Genomic DNA, 9523 nt, shown 5'->3' with positions numbered 1-9523 from the left:
GACGAACGAAGACGATCCCGGAAGATCCGAGGAACAGGAAGATCAGGAACCGGAAGAGTCCAGGATGGATGGTTCGACGACCATGGAGGGACCGACCGGATCAGGAAGATCCGATCCGGATCCAGACATCCAGATCAGGAACGGAAACCAGGAAGGAACCGATCCAGGAAACCAGGATCCAGGAACGGAACCAGGAACGGACCAGGAACGGCATCCAGGAAACCAGGAATGGACCAGTGGCCCAGGAACCCAGTGGCCCAGTGGATCCAGGATCCAGACCCAGGTGATCCAGGAACTGAGACCCAGGATCCAGGAAGGACCCAGGAAGGACCCGAGGGAGCCCAGGACCCAGGAAATGGACCAGGGAGCCCAGGACCCGAGCCCGGATCCGGCCCAGTGGCCCAGGAGTCCAGATCCAGGACAGGACCCAGGACCCAGGAAGGACCCAGGGACCCAGCCCAGGATCCAGGACCCCAGGAAGGGAGCCCGACCCCAGGACCCAGGCGGATCCAGGAACAGGACCCAGGGATTCAGGAACAGGAAGGACCAGGGTTCACAGTGGCCCAGGAAGGCATGGAGCCCGAAGGAGGAAGGGACCCGAGGAATGGATCCCAGTGGCCCAGGCCAGGATCCCATCCAGGAACGAAGGAACCAGGAATGGCCCAGTGGACCAGACCAGGACCAGGGAGCCCAGGAAGGACCGATCCAGGATCCCAGACCCCAGGTGGATGGCCCAGGTGGCCCCAGGTCCCATTCACCCAGGAGATCCGAGCCCAGGAGGAAGGATCCGATCTTAGTGACCAGGACAAAGACCCAGTGGACCCAGGCCCAGGACCCCAGGGACAGATTCAGATCAGTGGAAGGAATGGGTCCAGGGTTCAAGGAAGATCCAGGGAACGGAAGGAAGGAGATCCCAGGAAGGAGGAAAGGATGTGGTTCAGGTCCAGGAATCCTGCGCGTCCATGGCATAGCGTCTGTACATCCGTGGTGTCCTCGAAATCCGCGTGGTCCAGGTGGTCCCAGGCGGTGGTCCTTGTGTTTGGTGCAAAGCGGTGCATCCGTACATGGCGGTGGTCCGTCTGCGTATTATACGCGGCGGCAGGTCTGCGTGGGTCCTTTGCCCAGGTGTAAAGGCAGGTTTATGTGTGGCTGCAGCGAATGCGCGGCAGCATGCGGTATCCGCCTTATGGGCCTGTGCGTCCTGCGTGCGGTGTGCAGTATGGTATCCAGTAACCGGTGGCGCATCCATGTGCGTGCATCCGGTGGCGGTGGTGCCGCGGCATTCCGGTGCGGTTTCAGGTAAACCGAAAAGGCGTGGTGCGTGCGGTCCAGGTGCGTGTATGTGTCCGTGGCGTCCGGTGGTTAGGTGCGTGTGTGTGCGTGCGTCTGTAGGTGCGGCAGGCGTCCGGTGGTAAAAGGTGGTGGTAAGGTCCTATTCCGGTGGCTGCGTATCCGGTTTTAGGTTTTGTGTTTCCATAATCCGCGGTAAGTGTCCGTGGGCAAGGTTAGTGTGTGCGTGTGTGTGTGTGCGTGGTCCGGTCTTAAAGTTCAACATTCGGTGTGGCATCCGTGCGTACCCAGTGCGTGCATCCGTGCAAGTGCGTACGCGTTTTCTGTGCGACGGTGTGCGTCCGTGCGGTCCGTCCGGTCCGGTAAGGCATCCGTCCGTACGCATCCGCCTGAAGCCTGTGTTTTACATCCGTGCGCCCAGGTAAGTTAGTGCGTGCGTGTGTGGTCCGTTCCAGGCACCATTCGCGGCATCCGCATGCGCATCTGGTGCATCCGTGCGTGCGTACGGTTTTGCGGCATTTGTGCGGGTGTCCGGTGCGTCCGTATTGCGTGCGGGTCCCCTGGTGCGTCCGTGCGTGCGTCAGTGCGTGCGTGTGCGGTCCAGGTAAAGTGCAGGAGCGTGTGTTTTCAGTGCGTGGTCCTCCGTGCGTCCAGGTATCCAGGTATTACGTGCGCGGTGGTAACTGGTTTGTCCGGTGCGCCGAAGCGCGTATCCCGGTTTGGTGGTAAAAGTGCGTTTATGCAAGGTCCTGGTGCGGCATCCGTTCAGGCCTGAAAAGTGGTTAATCCAGGCGGTCCGTGTGGCGAAAGGTGCAAGCGCAGCGGTGGCAGGTCTCAGGTGGTGCATTCCATGGGTGGTATCCCAGGTGGTGGCTGTGCATTTGGTATCCGGCGGGTATGTGGTTTCTTTGTGTGATTTGTGCGGTGGCGCCCAAAATCGGTGGTCCAGCAATCCGGTGCGTCTGCGGTATTAGGGAGGTTTGTGTGCATATCCGCGTGTGTGCGTAAGTTCAGGTAAGCGGGCAGGTTCAGGTCTCAGGTAATTATAGGAGGTTCAGGTAAAGCATCCAGGTGGTGGCGTCCGTGGTTAGTGTTATGGTTAGGGCGGTGGCGGCTAAGGCCAGGCATCGGTCAGTGGATGGTTTGGTTTGGTTAAACCGCCGACAATCCAGGATGAAAGCCGCTGAAGTAACGGGCAACAGGGGACCACCGGTGTGAATTTAAAACACCAAAACCTTAAAACCAGGGTCTATTAAAAAACGATCCCAAATTAAAAGAAGCGGGAGGTAGGGTGTTTCGATTGCGTTATATTAAAAAGAACTGACCCCGCAAAGGAAGGATTGAAATGAGAATCAAAACTCTTTGAATAAGGTTGGTCAACCCGCAAACAACCCCTGCTTGTTCCAGAAGATTGAGTAAAGACTTAAACTCCTGTCACCAAACAAAACATATGAGCAAACATATATATATAAAAAAAAAAATATATAAAAAAAAAAAAAGAAAATATATGAAATGATTACAGTGGATGAAGCCAGGAATGGCTTGGCTAAGGTGGTGGAAGAATCTGGCATTTAGTCAGGGATGGTTGGCTGTTAGGGGTAAGGGTTAATTTCAGGGCATTTAGCCAGGATGGTTAAGGGCATTTTATTGTGATGGCTAAGGTTAGGGTGAAATAGGAAATTATGTCAATGACTTATTTTGAAACCAAAGTTTGTCCTGCACATCCACAAAAGACCCCAGGGTTGCATTTTGTTTTTAGAGTTACACTTTAAGACACACTTTAAGTCTGGTCGCCGTTAAAAATAAGAATCTGAGGCCCTTTATGACCTGCCTGGGTCAAGAGTTTTAAATTAGGCAACAAAACTATTTGCCGAGGGACAGGCTGTTAAAACACCAACATGGTTTTTGAAAAAGGAACCTTTTTCTTTTCTCTCTATTGTGGCCCATTATTTGCCTTAACATGTGGGGCCATTGGTTGTTAAATTTGTGAAAAAAAATGTGTCCCAACAGCCAACAATATGGAGGAAAGGTCTCACTGTTCATAAACAATGAAAGAAGGAGAAGGACCTGTTCCACAGGAGGACGGAGAGCAGGACAAGATGGACAAATAAAGCCAATTAACAGGAAGGGACAGGGAGGAAAGTGAGAATGGAGGACAAAGGAAGCCTGGAGCAGAAATAGGGAATGGAATGGACGATGGATGGAACATTCAAGAAGGAAGGAAAGAATGGAAAGAAAGGGATGGAATGGAAAGAGGAATCAACAGTGGATAAAGAATGGATGGAAATAGGGAGGAAGGAATGGACAGTGGACAAGAAGAATGGAAATGGAATGGAGGAATGGAATGGAATAAATATATAAGGAAGGAATGGAAGGAAAATGAAGAAAGATGGAATGGAATAATGGAATGGACAAGAAGGAATAGTAACGAAATGCAGTTTGTGTCCAACTAGAAGTGCAAAAAAGCAGAAAAGTGCAAGGATATGGCTATACAAGTATAGACAGGTGGTGCATAGACAGGACAAGGAATATATTACAGTGTTATAAGAGCAGAATAAATATGGCTATATAATATGAACAATGTTTGTTACATAGCCATATTTGATTGATATGAAACACCCTGGAGTGAACTGTGCCTAGGTTCATACATAACATAATAAATATACTATATACATAGCATATACTTTATATATACAAATAACAAAAACAACATTAGACTGTCATCTTTATTTCTACAGCACATTTAAAACAACAGAAGTCCTTTTTTCCACCAGATGGTTTAAGATCTGCCTATATATAGATGTATAAAGTTACTATAAAAATATATATAGAGGTAGGTTATTTGTTAAAAAGGAAAGTTAAATCATACAACAGGCATAGCACACAAACAAGACATTAACTGCACGATTCCTCCTTAAACTCAAAACTCAAGGCATTAAGTTCAATAATGGCTCTTTGATAAAAACCTTTTTTCAGTCTGTTTGTTGGTGTTGTAATTGTCCTGAAACGCTCGAGCTGCGGAGAGCAGTAATATATATATATATAGATATCTACATATCTATATATATATATATTTATATTTGTGTGAATGCTGATTCAGCAGTATTCACTGTATTATTAGAATTTGCTGAGTCATGCATATTCAAGTCTTATTTTATTTTAAAGAGCCCCTATTATACTATTTGTCAGCATCATATTTGTTGTGTTGGGGTCTACTAGAATATATTTACATGCTTTGATGTTTAAACAACTTATAATGTTTCTCATTCTGCCCGTTGCTGCAGCGCCTTCACCTGAAACACTCTGAGCACTTGGCCCGCCTTCCTGAAAAGCCCAGTCTGCTCTGATTGGTCAGCTGCCCCACTCTGTTGTGATTGGTCAACCAAATTAAAACGAGCCACTGGGCGGGCTGTGCCTGCTCAGACAGCACCTATGGGCAGTAGGGGTTGCATGACTTCAGATCTTTTAAAGTTGACTCTGATGTGATGAATGTAACTCCACTTATACATAACCATATTCTACTGCTCTTCATACTATTCATCCTGCACATACACTTATTCTCACTACTCTTATAATGTCAACACACTGCACAAAGCCGTACATACTGTACATATCTGTCTATATGGTTCATACTGAATATCCATATTTATTATGTATTTCTTATAATATTACACTGCATATATCTATCTATCTGTCTATCTATATATCTATCTATCTCTCTGTCTCTATACACGGTCCAGCCACATACTGGGTTTGGACCCAGTGTTGTCACTGTGTTGTAACTACTCAGGATCATTCTCTAAAGGTTGTGTTCACTTTGGTTTTGGTATTAGTCCAACAAAATGACATCAAACATGTTTTTGAAAAAGCGGAACCTCTGCGTTTCGTCTGATATGTAAATTATTGTGGCCTCTGACACATTTCCATTAAGTTAAAAATAATTCTGAGGTTCTGTAAGCCGAGTATGTGGAAGACAAAGAGCTGTCTGTCTGCTGTTGTTGGAGAGAGGGACATCTGGACTCCCTCTCAGACTCTCTCAGACTGGGAGAGGGACGTCTGGACTGGATGGATACAACTAGATGTGATGTGATGAACAATTTCCCCTTTTGTATAGGCTAATTGAAAACACCTTACCAAGTCACTCAGGTGTTTCCGATTAGCTAACAACAACTAACGTCATCGTTTTTTTAGTTTGTGTTCCAGTAACTACCCACACTACTGGGTTTACTAGTTAGTTTGTGTTCCAGTAACTACTCACACTACTGGGTTTACCAGTTAGTCACATCTATTCAGTCCCAGCGTTATGGGCGGGCTTTAGGGGGCCGGGTCCACCCCCAGACTCAGCTGTGCCCGCCCTGGACGGACAAGCCATTTTTTTATTTTATTAACTGACGACTGACGAGCCTGTCACCAATCGCACGACAATATTGTCCATAATTTAGGCTGACGCGATTATCCCCCTTTTTATATGCTGTATAGGCCTATGGTGCTTGTGCACAATAGTTGTCCAAGACTTACCTGTTTCAATACCAAATAAAATCTGTTATACGTGTAGACCTGTATGAATTCATTCAACGCTCATTTGGAAGATAATTAAGATAATGTTACATCATGAGATGTATTTAATTTGGCCCCCCATAAAAACAATGGCATGCCGTCTGTGAATTTGTGTCTGGCACTGGGTCTGCATCTAAAAAAACAAACTAACACACTAAAAGACGGGAAAAGTCCCAAAAAGCAGAATAGGGCCTCTTTAAAATGTTATACAACTTTCTCTCATATAATTTTTGAAGTATTGAACAAGGCTGATTGAGATTTCCTAATTTGACCCATTCACCATCTTACACAACTACTTCTTCATCCAAATTCAGTTGAGTATGAGTATTACAAAATCTTTCATACAATACTGGAATTATTCAACTTTTTACAGACCTTCATAATAATTAAAACCATTTCCACTTTTTATACATTTTCCTACAGCTTCATCTTCTTCTTACACGTTTAAGCCAATAATCCACTTTAGCTTCTTAGCATTCACACGCATTTTACTGCAGCAAATGCATTTTCTAGTTTTGTGAAGCTGACTCTAAGAGCAACGCACAAAAATTCCACTTAAAGTACCTGTGCGGTAGACTGGGTAAACCAGCCCGATCTGCCGGGGGTTTGATTTCTCCCTGCAGCTCAGGCTGGAAACCTGTACGTTTATCTATCCTGCTTCTGTTACAAATCTGCTGGAACCAATCACAAACTGGCTTATCCACCTGGCGCGCTATTGGCGGGTTTAACACGATGACGATAGAGAAGAGACCAAGCAGCTTCTTGTTGACATTCAACATGGCGGCTACCAAAGCGCAGCCACCGGTTGATGGCGCTGTCGCTGCTACGTCACCCTGATCAGTGCTCTGATTGGTTGAAGGACTATCCAATCACGTACAGAGTCATTTGAACTATGCCTTTTGATCCTGCATCTTGTGCAGACAAAATTCAGAGCAGACTCCCCAGACTAATGTTCAATCTTAAAAGATTGAGCTTGGTCTGATGATAGCCAGACTACCTGTAAGACATGTTGTAACATCTATTCTATTCTATCATAAAACATAAGTCATGTAAGGAAACAGAAAGCAGGTGCTATTGGTGTAACTAGAACATACAACTGTGTATTATCCCTATAACAGTGATACGAAATGTCTTTAAGTTGTTGATATTAAATCTGCTCTATATGTGTGTGTGTGTGTGTGTGTGTCCCTACAGGGCTGAGTGCTGTCTCATCAGCTGCTGGACTTCAGTACTATTTTGTTTATGACAGGAAGAACTTTACTGAAGCCCAAAGATACTGCAGAGAGAAACACACAGACCTGGTCACTGTAGACAGCATGGAGGTTATGAAGATCCTGAACAACACGGCAGATTTAGACAACATGTTCTACTCCAACAACAGCTACGTGAGTTCACTTTTCTCTCTTTCATCTCAAAGTCTTTCTGACAGCAGGTTTGAAACCCTCCACAGGAACTAATAACTAGATGTAGAGCAGTAAGAAGTAGAATATTTATCTTTGAAATGTAGTAGAAGTCTAAAGTGTTTGAGTTTAACCTTCAGCAGACTGTGTTTCCCTGTTGAGCTGCAGCAGAGGGATGAAACAAAAGAAGATTATGTGTTAGAAAGAGTAACAAGACATTGAAACATAGATACAACTAATGCAGTAAAACAAATCTAAAACATCCCAAAACAGTATTTACAACAACAGAGATCTATGTTCTCGAGAAGCTAATTGAAAATCAGTTTGAGTGATCAGAAACTATCTCTGGTAATGAGTTATTAAAGGAGGGTAACAGAATGAAGGAGTCGTAGAGGATCAGACTGATAGTATCAAGACTGGAGATGGAAAGATTAGGTAAACATCTGGTCTTCAACAAAAAGCTAGAGCAGAGTCTAATTCTTTATATCACAATCAGAGAGCCTGGATAGGACTGTCCGTGGCAGCTGGAGGTGGTCTCTGTCAGACCCAAGTTACTACAAACCCGGGGAGATGGAGTTCAGACAATGGGGGGCTGGAGAACCAAACGCTGAATACAGTGGAAACGTCTGCGCAGCGATGCATCCTTCTTGGAATGGCCTCTGGGATGACGCTTATTGTGACAGCAGGATGAATCCAGTCTGCACAGAGGTCAGAGGTGAGAATATTAACTAGTGAAGTTTCCCTTCTCTGCTTCTCTTTGCCTCTTTGTTTTCATTATTAAGGCCTCTGTAGTATCAGTCAGTCACTCTGACTAAAAGCAGCTTTCACACAGGTTAGTGCCGTTCAAAGAGCTTTCCAGCTGACTGAGCAGCAGATAATAAGACGGCAGGAATGAGAGCAGGAAAACAGCTCAGTGGTTCATCAGCATCACCACCAGAGGAAGACAGATTTAGTTGTTCTACAGCATTCCCACAATAAAGAACAGAGTGTGTATTGGGATGCTTAGAGTGATGATGTCATCATCTAGAGTGTGAAGCTTCAAAAAAATAATCTTTGTCCCTTCTCTATAAATTGCTTGTACACCCACAATATCTACTTGTCATACACAATTTAAAACGTAGGTATTTTTGTCTCGTTTCAGCCAATGTGCTCCGTCTTGTGATACACCTTTTACTTTTGGCTCAGTGAGCTTCCAAATGACAACAGTTTCAAATTTTCCTCCATTCGCAGCCATATTAAAAATCTCCCAAATTTCCCAGCAAAACACAGAACGAACCACTTTTTTAAATCGCTGATATGCCCACATTTCTAGGTTTATCAACATACATTTTATAGCGATACGTTCACAAAGGCCTTGTGGTGCTCAGGATGACGTCATTTGACTGATCGTTAACCGATTAGACTTCAAAGGATGTTTACAAACATTAACTGGCCACTGGTTACCATGACAACACTTTCACAGACACACCCAGATACTACAGGCAGTACTATGAACAGTAGTCTATACAGATACTACAGTAATATGAACAGTAGTCCATACAGATACTACAGGCAGTAATATGAACAATTCAATTCAATTCAATTCAATTTTATTTATAGTATCAAATCATAACATAAGTTATCTCGAGACACTTTACAGATAGAGTAGGTCTAGACCACACTCTATAATTTGCAAAGCCCCAACAATTCCAACAGTTCCAGTAATTCCCTCAAGAGCAAGCAGTGCGACAGTGGCGAGGAAAAACTCCCTCTTGGGAAGAAACCTCGGACAGACCCAGACTCTTGGTAGGCGGTGTCTGACGAGCCGGTTGGGGGTGTGATGAACAGTGGAGATAGTAGTCACATTAATAATGGAACAGTGACTGGATGTAGCGGGAAGCTGCAGGGTTCAGCAGGACGCAGCATGACATTGCAGGGCATCGCTGAGCTCAGCAGGGAGTGCAGCAGGACCACGGCGACAGCTGCAACCAAGGTCTTGGTGCCAACGTTCTCCAAGGAAATACGCTGGGGAAAAAAGCATAAGGACTCGGGGAGTAAACTCCCCAGAAGCTAGGATTAGTAACAAGCATTTCGGGACGGGCCGGCACACAAATAGTAATAGTAATAGTAACAGTAATAGAAACAGTAATAGAAAGGGAGAAGAGAGAGCAGCTCAGTGTGTCAAAGGAAGGAAGTCCCCCCGGCAGTCTAGGACTATAACAGCGTAACTATAACAGGTAACTAAGAGAGACAGGTCATAAGGAGAGGTAGCTTTTTCGGGCTTAGAACTCTCCCCC

This window comes from Perca fluviatilis, chromosome 5 (genome assembly GCF_010015445.1).
Source record: "Perca fluviatilis chromosome 5, GENO_Pfluv_1.0, whole genome shotgun sequence".
Taxonomy (NCBI): domain Eukaryota; kingdom Metazoa; phylum Chordata; class Actinopteri; order Perciformes; family Percidae; genus Perca; species Perca fluviatilis.
This window is presented reverse-complemented; position numbering follows the sequence as displayed.